General features: G+C 36.9%; 1 protein-coding gene across 1 annotated transcript in view; it reads left to right on the top strand.

The window, feature by feature from the left end:
* CERKL (CERK like autophagy regulator) overlaps positions 1–13,368 on the top strand; it is a 58,900-nt gene that overhangs the window by 1,339 nt on the left and 44,193 nt on the right. The window lies entirely within an intron of this gene.

The following is a 13,368-nucleotide window of genomic DNA, read 5'->3' as shown; positions in this document are numbered from 1 at the left end:
TCGAGAGTGGTGTGGAAGCCTGCGATTCCAGTGGTGCTGCTGCTGGAGAGAAATACTCCAGCTGAAGTTGTTATGCTTCATTTCATGTAATGATGTTGGGATACCAAAGCTGCTGAAATCAAACTAATATGGTGCCATGCACAGCTGTTGACCCTTATCCCCCGAATAGGGTAACCATGTTAACGCAGTGTTGCGCTCGGACTTAGTTACCTGCTTTTCAGCAGGACCTCTGAGTTCTGATGACTGCTGCACTAGTGCGCGCATGGTCCATCCTCTTTTGCAGCCAGCCTGGGTGCCTCAGTAATGCTGTTATGTAACACTGTGGCCTCTCTTCCTTCCCTTTTGGGATTAACTACAGGTCTCTGTGTATGTGATCTGAAGTGAGATTTATTAATTATTTAGTTCTGTGTGCAGTGCCCTAAGTTGATTGCCACTTTATATTCTGGCTACTTTAATGAAGCTTGAATTGTCATATATCAGGAAGTAGAGTCCATGGTTGTCTTTTAATTGTCACCAGTGAAAGATTTTAAGGTGCAGACAGGAAGAATGAATTTTGATATGTATTGCTTCATGCTTCCAGGGATGGAAATATATTCTGGGTTTTTTTGTTGTTTTTCTAGGTAAAATCCACCAAATCTAAATTGCTGCTTTATGTAAGATCTTTCTATCCTGAGCTTACTTACCCAGACTTTGCGAGCTTTTCTGTCTTAGTCCCTGAGAGGTAGTAAAGTAAGCAGTGCTTAAAGTCAGGCATATTGCAGATGGCAAAACTTCAGGGATCTTGTAGAAAGCAGGGCCGACAAGTTGGTGTCAATTATATCAGGATTTGGGCTTTTACTGCACATGTATTAAGCATATGCCAATACTTCATTGTCTCTGACAATTCAGTTTTGTACTATGTTTTATTGAGCTGATGAATATTTTTGTTTCTGAGAAGTTCTTAATGCCCTACCTTTTTACTAGCTTCAGTGCAAAAGGCAGTGGTGTCTTCCAAATGGTATTTTTCTGAAGACTGTGGTAGGCTGTGAGGTTTTACCACAGGATTTCCAAATTCTTAAATGTCAAAGCATTTTCAGTTCCTCAATTGGTATGAGTGCCACCACTATGTCATCTGGCACCATTCCTGCTGATGCAGTCACAGAGGTGAAATATGGGTTTTGGAGCCTGAAAGTTTTTTTTTTTTTTCTCTTTCTCTCGTGTTATCTTGCATCCTAGTAGCAGTTCCCCTGGGGACCTATACTGGTGCTGGGAGGAGCCACCTGTCTTAACTCTGTCATTCATTGTAACAGACATACAGCAGTGCAGTGCTTGGGCTGGGCTGTCAGTAGGTACTGGAGACTGGCTAGATCTGTTCCACTGGGATTTGGCTTAAGCATACTTTCTCCAAACCAAAAGCTTCATAACATAGTTTACTTCAGGCTCTAAAAGGTCAGGTCAAGTCTTTGCACTTTGCCAGTGATGCTAACTGAAATGTCTCTTGCTTGGACCTGTATGTATTAATTCTTGCTATTTTCAGAAAAGACCTTTCTTCTATAGCAGTCACTCTAGTCTGTCAAGTCAGAGAACTGCCAGGTAGTCACTTTCTCCCCTTTTCCCTATCCTGCACCCCACCCACCCAAAAGTTCTTCAGAAGTATTCCTTCCTTCCTGAAGTTGTTTGTTGTCCACAGTTCTGTGGTTCCCATCATATGTTCTTGCATGTGGTAGCTCATGCAGCCTTGGCTCCTTCAGCTTCTCCTAAACAGAACTCAAAGCTCCAGCTTGAAGTTCCCAGGGAGGTGACACCTGCTGTGCCTAGGCTTGATCATTTCACACTCACATATGTGTAGTTCTGCCTTGTTGCACTGCTTCTGTGGAGTTTTGGCAACGTGATTATCAGGGAGACTTCGTTCTTTACTCTCCCTTTGATTTCTGCAGTTTCTGTCTCCTAGAGGTTTTTGGCTACCAGTGCTCGCTGAGGATTTTTGATGGCCTCCATTGTCGTTCACTCTCCAGACCTCACAGTAAGCTCCTAGACAGCCTCTTCTCCCCTCTCAAATAAGCATGACTGATTATGAATTTTGTGCGTTCTTTGTTATAACAAAGCTTTGCGTAGAAGTAAGGCCTGAGCAGGCAACTGCATGTGGAGCCTGAGGGAGCAAATGTGTCAAGTGGGAACATGAGCAGTGTGAGGCAGGGCTCGGCTGTCCCCTCTGAAATGCTAAAATTGCAGCCTTGGTGTGCAGCTCAGCTGAGTCGTTTCTTCTCACTGGAGCCAGATACCCTCTGATCCATAACTGGTTGCTTGCTTTTAACAGTGCAGTGGGTATTGCAATGAGAAGCAGAGCTCACCGTCAGCAGTTACTAGTTTTTCCTCTAGCTCTTTCTATGTGGCTTTCCTGTGCTATAAATATAGTCACTGAAATTAAGAAAAAACAAGATTTCTCTCTCTGTATTAATAATCCAGCCCCAAACTATAGAGCTTCTTACGTTGGATGCCGCTTCAAAACTATACCAGAAAAAGCTATCTTAAGTAGAGATTTGAATATTGTGATTTTTAGAATTTCCCAGAAGATAAAAGAATGACTGGATGATGGAAAAAAAATTATTTACATTTAAGAAAAAATGCTCACGGTGGAATTTTTTTTGTGTGTGTGTGTGGCTGAAGTTTAAAAACTAATGAAATGTATGGGATTTCCAGCAATGGATGTGGGAATCATTTGTATTTTAGAACAGTTTCAGTACAAATAGTGTAAATTCAGTTTATTTTATGCTGTTCTTCCAATATGGCTTGCTTTTTGCTGTTGAATGAGAATTTCAATCCTGATATTTCTTTAAAGCTTTCAGCATCTTTTAAAAATTGTCACAGAATTTCCTGATTTACAATAATTTGAGTTCTTCGACAGATTTCTGTCAGATAGGAAATGGAACAAGACTGGCTCACTCAGCATTTTACTGGTATGAGAAGTCACAGAATCACAGAATAGTAGGGGTTGGAAGGGACCTCTCGAGATCATCCTCTCCAACCCCCCTGCTTAAGCAGGGATACCCGGAGCAGGGGCACAGGAACGCATCCAGGCGGGTTTTTAATGTCTTCAGGGAAGGAGACTCCACAACCTCCCTGGGCAGCCTGTGCCACTGCTCTGTCACCCTCACAGTAAAGAAGTTTTTCCTCATACTGAGGTGGAATTTCCTGTGTTCCAACTTGTGCCCACTGTCCCTTGTCCTGTCATTGGGCACCACTGAAAAGAAGCTCTTGATCATTGTGAAAGACTTTGAGTGTAGTTTCTTGTGTGTGTAGTGTACTTGACTGAAGGGTATATGAAGTTGTTCTCTCAGACTGACAGCATGTAGGCTGGACTGAGTATTTGGATAATAATGATAATTTAGATAAAACTGGACTTTTAAATATAAGTAATTGAACATAATATTCTAAGTTAATTGACCAATAAGAAGGTAAGATCTCTGGAGCAATCCAGAGGCTAATGTGTTATTGAGTATATATTTTCATAATGAAGTAAAAAAGATAAATATGTTGTTTAAGTATACTATTCTTATATATAGCATGCTATAGTCTTGTTGATATTCTTCTAAAATGTAGATTTATAAATATTCTATATAAGTGCAGCAATAAGGAAAAAAATCACTGATGTATTGCAACAGTGAAAGAGTTAGCAATAAAGGACTGAAAATTAATTCCGAGTGCATAGTGGCCTGCTGCCAAGGCTATTTAGGAACAGATGTGGCTGAAATAGATACCAATAGTCTGTTCGGGATCTCTAAAGTAAGACATCTGTCAGTCTATCGGTCAGTCAGGAATAATGGAAATGGGAACTGGCTGTTACAAAACGTGAATTACTGAAGTTCCACGTTGGTGAAATTCAAAGCTTTTGATTCTACTTCTGACATGTAGAAAGCATAATTTCTCTAAGTGGCTTATCTGTTGTTCAGATAGGAAAACTATTTTTAAGGAAGAGACATAAAAATAAATAATACAGAATGTAGCTGAGAGTGAGATGTACATGCATCACATTAATATATGGCTTTAAGATGTAAACTGGGGGAAGAAAGCATGCAGTTTTAAACAATCCCATGGTGTCTGACCTTGTAAGACACTTTTAGATCTTTTTCAAGGAAGTCCATAAAATTAATGTCTTTTAGATAAATCCTACATGAAACTGCAAAAGAATTTATTAGTTTATAACTTTTTTGAAGAATTAAAAATAAGTAAGGAAATGGGGTATACTAATTAAAGGTCTCTTAAAATTTGTTCTTTATTGCAGGCGACTTCTTGGCATATTACCTTGATACTCTGTGTGTCTTTTTTCCTCAGATCACTTCACGGCTGTGTGTTTGTGAAACAATTTACATTGTTTTATGCTTTCTGGTGTTTTTCTTCTATGTCACATGTTTATGTACCTCTCTGCTTGTGTTGAAAGGGATTAATATACCGTGGCATTGAAGAGTGGCTTTTGTATGTACTTCAATTCTCTACCTCCAGAGAGAAGATCAGATATTTAAATTTCTGTTCCAGAAAACAGCTTTCAATGCTACATCTTGCAAATTGTATTTGTGCATGTTTGGGTTCACATGCGTCTTAAGCTGCACATGTGTTAGTGAGTTGGATTCTGATGCTACCTGAGTCTGAAATAACAGGATTTATTTAGCTTTCACACAAAGTAATAACTCCTCTTCATGGCCTTTTCTTTTCAATGCAAAACTATTTCTATTGGTGATAATGTGGTTTGTGTTATCTTAAAACTCTTATAGGCTATAAAATGCCTAAAAGTGATGGGGTTTGGTTTTGTGGTTGTTTTTTTGTTTGTTTTTCTTCCTTTCTCCTGTTGCACTATGTAATAGGTATGCCTTGCCATATACAAATATCGATAAGGCGATACTCTGCTTTATTCATCTCCCCTGCCTGCCTGGCAAGCGAGAGACAGTGGCTGGCTGGGTGCTTGGCGTATTATGCATCATCAGGCAGTTGGCACACCAGTAACAAGCCAGACGTAGCTGGTGCTGGTTTTTGGCTGCTGAGCAGGCCAATTGAAGAAAGATGGTTTGGAATCAAGGAGCAATTGAGAATACTGTGGTGGGGTGAGCTGATATATTAAGGGACTGTAAGGGTTTTGGTGAAGTGCCATATGGGTGTGGGAGGGATTTGTGGGTACCATAGAGCGGGATATTAGTGAATGGAGGGGAAACTGAAGCTGTTGCTGGGCAGATAGAAAGACATGCAGGGTGGTGCTATAGCACGTGAGGTATGCATGATACAGGGTAGGGAAATCACTGGTAAGTCAGAAGTGATGTAGTAAGGTGGTGAGGTAAAGAGAGGTAGGATGCAAGTTGATAATAAAAAAAACCCTATCAAACTTCCATAACTTTCCTGTTCCTAGAATAATTTACAACTCTCTTGACTATGCTTTCTGTGCAGAGGTGTGCAAGAGTAAATTAATGGTCTTGCTTATATATCATTATGGAAAGAATCCAAAAGCGTATATTTAAAAAAAGTTGATATAATAACCAATCTTTGATGTCCATGCTAGTGCTAGTTTCATGTCTGTAATAGTGCTATAGGACTAGGTGTCCCTTTCTCAGTCTAAGTTAATGTTCTTTTAAAATCATTAAAACCAGTATGCAGTCAAATCCTTTATCTAAATATTTATCTTGTATCTCAGTTTCTGAATTCTGCTGTTCTTCAGCCTTTAAGAAACATTTTTTTAATACCTCTTTTATATTCTAGGTGCTCTTGTAATCTTTCCTTGTATTCCTCTAGTATGCAGCTTTATGTCTTTTCTGTTGCATCAAATGTTGCCAACTTATTTTGACTTTTGAGCACAGTTTATTGGAAAATGTGTGGTTTCTTTTAGGCAGTCCCTCACATTTAGAAGTAGTGTTCTGGAAATGTCCAAGGAGCTCCATAATTCATAATTTAGCAATGTCTGCAGGAAACAAACACAAAATCTGGTTAATGGGTTGGCCACTCAGAGCTGAGGCTGCTGCCCACTTTATTATTTGTCTGCTGCTGTTCCTCTCCTTGGACTGTGTGTAGGATGTGGTTCTGTAGCACCTTGTGTGGGATGGTTGTGGGGATCATGGTGCCTAATGGGGTCTTCTGCTATGGTAAATCCATATAAGCTTGCCTCCATAGTTGTAACTGTTCATGGTAAGAAATGGGCTAGAATTCAGAATATGTCTTTTGCATTTTCTTATTTTGTAACTTGACAAAAGGCATGTGGAGATTAAGACATTTCTATTTATTTTACATTTACAAAATAAAGCAGGAAAGTCTGTCATCTGCTCTTGTTGGAGTCAAAATAAACATAACTTAGATAAACAATTTTCCTTTCATTGTAGATATCTTATTTCTTAACTATGTATATCACAAGAACACCAGGTAAATAATAGATGATGTTGCAATTGTGCAAAAACCAAACAAGTAGGTATTGGGTAGAAGGAATCCCTTTTTGGTTGCTGTTTCATTTAGGTATATCCAACTGTATTATACACTGCCTTCGGAAGGAAGGTTTTACTTAAATACATGTAGCACCCTAAAAATATGTTTATCCTTCTTAGACAATGTATAAAAAAGCCTAAATGGCTGATAATCTGAGAAGATAAACCTGAAGAACTGACTAGTCTTTGTGTACCTTAACATTAGTGGGTCGTGGAACTAATGTTTTCCTTTCAAGAAAATCAGTGGTCCTGGTTCTTACGACTTATGTTGTAACAGTATGTGCAGACAAAAAAACATAATGTGTTGAGTATCTGATACATGTATTACCATATTGCCGTAAGGAACTGCTATTATGTTAGACACCAACTGATTTCGTGATAGTGTTGGATTTCTCTCACATATGCTTATGTTTTTGTGCAGATGATCCCTTAGGAACATCTGCTAGTTTTGTGGTGGTATCTGCTGTTTCCTTTCAAAATTTGACCTTTCTGTCATTTACTGCTGGGACTGCTATAGAATTGCATTATACTAAGATGCTTTTCTAAATTGATTTCTGTCCCATAAACATTAACTGTCAAATTTTTGAGTTATTTGTGTTTCACCATTCTCTGACATACTACAGTGTTGAGTGCAACTGTAAAGTTAATAAATTAACCTTTTAAAATACCATTTAATGATATTTTTTTTAAACTGCTAACATGAAATAAGTGACTAGATCTTCCTCCTTCCAACTGTTTAGGTGGTCTCAAACTTACTTGCATCTGAAAACTAAGTGTAAGGATGGTAATTCTCAAACTATTTCACTAGGGAAGAAGTTTTGGAACTCCTTTCTTGCAGTTTAGTAATGCTTCCCCTTTTAGTTGAAGTGCAGATAATATCCTTTGGACAGTGGTACCGGTTTAGGACCACATTTTCAAGTGTAGCTGAACAAGTGAAAATGCAAGCACAGCTGAAATTCAGTTGAGCATGTGGCACTGCAACTGGCAGGGAAGTCAATACTCTGTAAATACAACCAAACGTGGGTTCTTAGCATGTTGGAAACTCCTTCTCTTGGAAGAATAGCAAAGGCGTATTATGATCTCTGTTTCACATGTAGAAGTTATCTGGGTAACTGGATTTTATGTAGTTATGATGAAGAGTTGAAGTCATTGGTATTTCCTATTTCTCTGCTCTGTCTGAGCATAGAAATCCTTTCTGGAGGATGTCAGGTTTTACTATCAAACTATTTTGCTGTGGTGCTTTGCAGAAAAAAATGGCGTGTTGACTTTTGGTAATTTAGAGGAGCCACTAATTGTTTTGTTTCCAACATATGATGTATGCTTGCATAGAGATAGTGGTTACTTTCATGTAATACTCTTTGTGGCTTTAAAAGTTAAATGTGTATATAAGCATGCACAAGACTTAATATTTTGAAAAATAATTGAGCCTCCGGTATTTCTTCAACTTCATTTATTGACATACGTTGTCATCTACTTCCACCTTTTTACTCCAAACTGTATTAATTACAAGGGTGATTTTAAAGTTAAAAGTAATTGACTTTCATATTTTTCCATCACAATGCTGCTAAAGGAAAAATATAGTTAAATAATTTAAAAAGCATTTGTGGCTTTCTTGGTTGAACCTGAATTTCTTTATGAACATGTATTTTGTTATTATCAAAGCATGCAGATTAAAGATGCACTGTTGAATAAGAACATTTTTGCTTCCTTTAAGGTGTCAAACAAACTGTTTTCCTATTGTGCTTCCTCATGGAGTCATCACCTGCCCCTCCCCCCAACTTAAGTTCAGCAGAGCAACAAGAAATGTCCCACAACCATGGAAGTTTTATGATACTAGAATTACCAATATTGCCAGCTCTTCTTTGGAGAAGAATCAATAAGCTGTGTTTCACACAACACAGTCCCCATTATTTAGGTATGGTTATCAGGAGTGGCTTATTCATGGTGTAGAATAGTATTAGCTGAGTTTATCTTTTGGGAAGGAGTTTGGTGTTCAGAGATGAGTGCATTTGTTTGAAGCCTTCAGCTGTGTTTGTATCTTTATCAAGCTAATAAATGGGACTGTTTAAAAATGCTTATGGAGAGATTGAGAGGGTGCTTCTGATTTTATTCCTTCCCCAAACTTTCCTAGTTTATTTCTTTTTAAGACCGAATATCCTCAGTTTATTCTTTGATGGGTGGGTGTTTGATTAAAAGAATTTGTGTGTGTGTGGTTTACGTTTGTCATCCTAGCTGAATATTGTAAAATATTTCAGCATAGTGCCTATTGTAAATGCCAAATACTGAATGTTGTTTTATGGATGTTAAAGATTAAAGAAGAAAACCCCAAAGCATAGAACTCATGTTGAGCTCTTTATGCCTATCTATCAATGACAACATAGCTCTGAGCAACTTTGAGATTGATGCAATAAATGTGTAAGTCCTTAAGTTGCAAAATCAAGAAAATACTTCAAGCCACACTTAATTTGGAGGTTTTGTAATAGGATTGTAAGCCAGAGCATGTAGAATGATTGTAAGCCACAACAATTGATTTTTTGTAAAATTGGAGCTCAGAAACCAGAGTGGATCACAAATTATTCAAATGATCCGAAGATAACTTGTATGAGAATTCAAAATTATTTTCCAGGGCCACCGTTGGATTTCTGTTACAAGGAATGATTAGTTCTCCTTACTAGTAGTAAAGAAGCTGCTGTTTTATGGTCTGTCAGTGGTAACAGACACAGATAAATATGTTAATTTAATAAAAAAAAAAGATGATAAGAGGTGTTTTAAATTCAGACCTACAATTTTTATTAGTTTTTCATGCGGGCCTTGATGTACAACAGCATTCCTGTAAGGGATTTAATGAAAGAAAACTCTGCTTCTTATGTTGAAGATCTGGTGCAACTTCCTCCCTCCACTGGCTTCCTGTTTAGTTGTACGTGTAGGGTTATATTAAATCTTTGATTATAAATGTAAAGTAACTTGATTTGCCTCGCAGTTCTCTAATCTAGCATGTGGTTGTTTCTTGCCTGTGTGTTGCAATTTTAAAACAAATGGTCAGTTCAATGCTGAACTCTGGATTTCCTGGCTTTTGTCTATTTGGGCTGTGTAAGGTGGTAGTTACTTAGATGCCTTTCAGTATGGAGTAGTTGCCGTAGTTGTTGTTTTATTTGAACTGTGACAATATATCTCTTCTGTCAGTCCATACAGTCAAGTGAATATAGGAAAGTATGCTTTGTGAAACTCAGAAAATGCAAAGCAACAGATGTTATGTACTGCACAATTATACGTATCCTGGAAACAGATCTTTACACCGTGCAGACAGTCTAGGAAAAACAAAATTTGACATACAAATGATCAAGTTAAGGGTAACAGCAATAAATACTGATGACTAAATATAATGCTGTTTTGCAGATACTGTTGTGAGTTTGGGTAATTAAATGCTCATTGTTCTATTAACCCCCCCGTTAAACAGATGTTTCAAAATAATCTTTGTATTTATATTTTGCTGTATCATTTTAGTACAATATAGTAGAAACAGGATGAGTATTCTCACTTAAAAATAACGTAGGAAAACGGCTTTTGAAAAAAGCCTATGTTATTCTAACTTAATTATTATTAATAAATTAATTCTAACTTACTCTAACTTAAATGAAAATTCTTGCAAATAAATTACTAGAAGTAAATAAGAAAGATTTCAAGATAACTTGCTGGTTTTCTGTGTGAAAACCACACATATTTGCCTGGCTGATCTGTTGACTGCTCTGAAGATGGACAGGAGCAATCCTATTTTGAACCAAGTCCTCTCCCCTGTACACTGTCACAGAGCTTTTTGGAGACTCATCAAACAGCTCTGTCAAGAAAGGTACTGAAAGATTTCCTACTTGAGTGGTTTTGGACTTCCTAAAGGCCTTCTCTGTCACATCTATGTAGTGTAACTGGGTGTGAGGTAATTGGGGATCAAAACTATCATAGCACCAGTGAATAATCCACTAACAGTTAAATGGCCATAGATGGTGGTAACTTACATTGACGTCAAACTTTGAGCAGATTTTTGGCTTTATTTAGTGAATTCTGCAGTTGTCACATTCCAGGGTAAACTTAATTATATTCATATGTTACAATAATTGGGAGAAGGTGGTATATAGATTTAAAAAAAAAAACCCTTGGTATTATTTTTATTAAAGGAAAAAGAATGATTATGAAAATTTCATGTGAAATGTAATATTTCTTGGTCACTTGACTGCAAGACACTCATTAAACAAGGCTGTGATTAAACTAAGAATATCCTCCGGGTCCTTTTCTGTTTGTTTTGTGTTGGAGGAGTAGTAATAACTATGGTTGGTTTAGAAGAGAATGCTTAGCAGAAGAAAAGAATACCTGACAAATGTTTGTAATTTTCTTTTTTTTTTTTTAATGTACTACAAAAAAATGAAATAAAAATGCCTTTTTTTTTTTTTTTTGCACTTACATTTGTTGAGGAGTTAATTACTTAAAATATGATGGAAACAAGCAGGTGGTGTTTTTCAAATTTTGTCCCTAGGTCTCACTTGTTTTATGGAAACCATTTGTGGAACGTACACACAGAAATTCTGCACTGAACTTAGAATGTAATTCATACATATATGCTTGTTTATCTTGCTTAAAGCAGCTACTGCTTTTTACACTTGCAAGTTTAACAGGTTAGCAATATTAGTTGTATGCAGGAGCAGACTAATAAAGTGAACTGACAGTAAAAAGAAAGCTGGTTTTACATACGTTTCTTTTTGGTTTATGTTTATAATGTTTGTTTTCTTTGTCTAATTCATGGAGTGAAGGCTGCCTAAAAAGTTCATAATGCCTTTGATGTATTAACAATGTGGTCTGGAAGGAGTATGGAAGAGAAAAAATGGAGTGGGATAAACACAGAAAAGCAGAAATGCTGAATTTGTATGTTTGGGGACTGTTAAAATAGGAGTGGAAAAGTGTTTAGGGATTGTTAGTTACATCCTAGAGCACAGTTTCAGAGACATGATTATTTTACCAATTTTAACTAGGCAATGGGACAATGAGTCCAAGAGTTGATATAATTAAGCATAGTGTAATGTATTGATCTTATTGATCTCTTATTTTAATGCCATTCAGCTTGGGATTGAGATCAGAAGCTGTAACTAGACCATTCCCAATGTATATGATCATAGGTTTTATTGTGTGGAAAATGTCATCTGTCACTTAAACAGTTGTTAGGATTATTATGTTAAGGATCATTAGGACATAAATAGAGACTAAAACAGATGTTTGTATGCTCTATAAACCAACGGTTATTTAACCACATCTTCAATAGTGTGTGCAGTTCTGGTGTTCTCAGCAAAGATGATGTGGGACTGGAGAATGTTCAGGGGGTGACAATGATTAAAGGTAAGGAATGGCTCCTGGATGAGAGTTACAGACTAGGCCAGCACTTTTTGGTCTGAAATGGAGGCAGTTGAGATGAGGCCTCGAGAGAGTAGATGGCAATGGCTTTAATTCTTCCAATGTAAGAAATATAGTGCATCTGATAAGGCTAAGAAGAACCAGGCTCAAAACAAGAGGAATAATCATGCAGCAAGTAAGAGAACTGCAAAACTTACTACCAAAGGATATTGTTAATTCTAAAAAAATTTGTGGATTCAGCTGGAGATGGAAGGTCTCATTTAAGGGCTGTTAAATGTGTAAAACTGCAGTCAGTTCAGGGTGTCCCACATGAAAACAGGTGGGGAGTGGAAAAGTATTAGTGGAAAAGAGAATAAATACTTACTTAATTCCGTCTGTTCTCTTAGCATCTGCTTATGGCTATGGTTTGACATAAGATACTGGGACAGATGGACTTCTGCTCTAGCCTGGTATTGCTGGTCTTATGTACCAGAAACTGGTTAAATTATATTTAAATTATATTTTATGTAAAAGCAGACACATCACTAGTCTGTAACCCAGTCTGTATTTGCACTACTAAGCAAGATTTCTTGGTAGAATTTGAACTTCGGTTTGCCTAGCCTTCCATTTGCAAGGTACTTATTTTTATTGGTGGATTGACATAGTTTAAAGAATATGTGTGCTTTGTATGACAAAATATCAAAAGGTTAATTTTATTAAATGTTAAGAATGACAACACAGTAGCAGACTGTATAGGAATTACAATACAGTAACAAACTGTATAGGAAACCTATATCTCTTAACCAGAAGTGCCTTGAAAATGTTGCTTATACATATGCTTATTACTGTAGTCTTGGATTTTTATATTGTTATTGTGGAGAAGGGAAGTTAAATTCCAAATACAGTAGCTAAACTTCTATAGAATGAGTCTGAAACCATTACAAAGCATTCCAGAAGAGTAATTAGTTTCATCAATCTCACAATTAGTAAAAAGTGCAGCTTCAATATGCTTAGCCGCTATCTTTCCATAAATCTGTTTCAGATGATTTCTGATGTTCACAGGGTAGATGAATGGATGTTTTACACTGAGGGTCGTCATTATGTCAGCAGCTTAAATATGTGTGCCAAGGTACCTATAAGTAATTAATTCTTGAACACAGGTGATGATAATATTCTTGTGCTGGTTCACTTTAAAGCTAAATCAGAGATTATTCTGCTTTGTAATGTGTGGCTGGATATGTGTAGAAACTCAGATTTGTTCAATTTATCTTTAAATGAGCAAAGTAAGTTTAATACTGTGATGGCGAAAATTTAGATGGACTAGTAACAATAACGCACATGCTGTGAGTAATTCTTAGGATGTGCAAGTAAGATATTTACTTGAACCTCTTAGTGGTGATCCCTGTACATAGGTGTCCATTTGGTGTAATGCTAGCATTTTAAAGTTTTGGGGGGGAGTAAAAAATATGTATTATGAGAGGTTTGAATCATATCTTTGTGATTCTCCAACAGCAAAAACTCATCTGAAATTGAGGTTTTTTTCATATGTTGATCAGTAGTC

This window comes from Phalacrocorax aristotelis, chromosome 5 (genome assembly GCF_949628215.1).
Source record: "Phalacrocorax aristotelis chromosome 5, bGulAri2.1, whole genome shotgun sequence".
In the NCBI taxonomy this organism is placed as follows: domain Eukaryota; kingdom Metazoa; phylum Chordata; class Aves; order Suliformes; family Phalacrocoracidae; genus Phalacrocorax; species Phalacrocorax aristotelis.
This window is presented reverse-complemented; position numbering and strand designations above follow the sequence as displayed.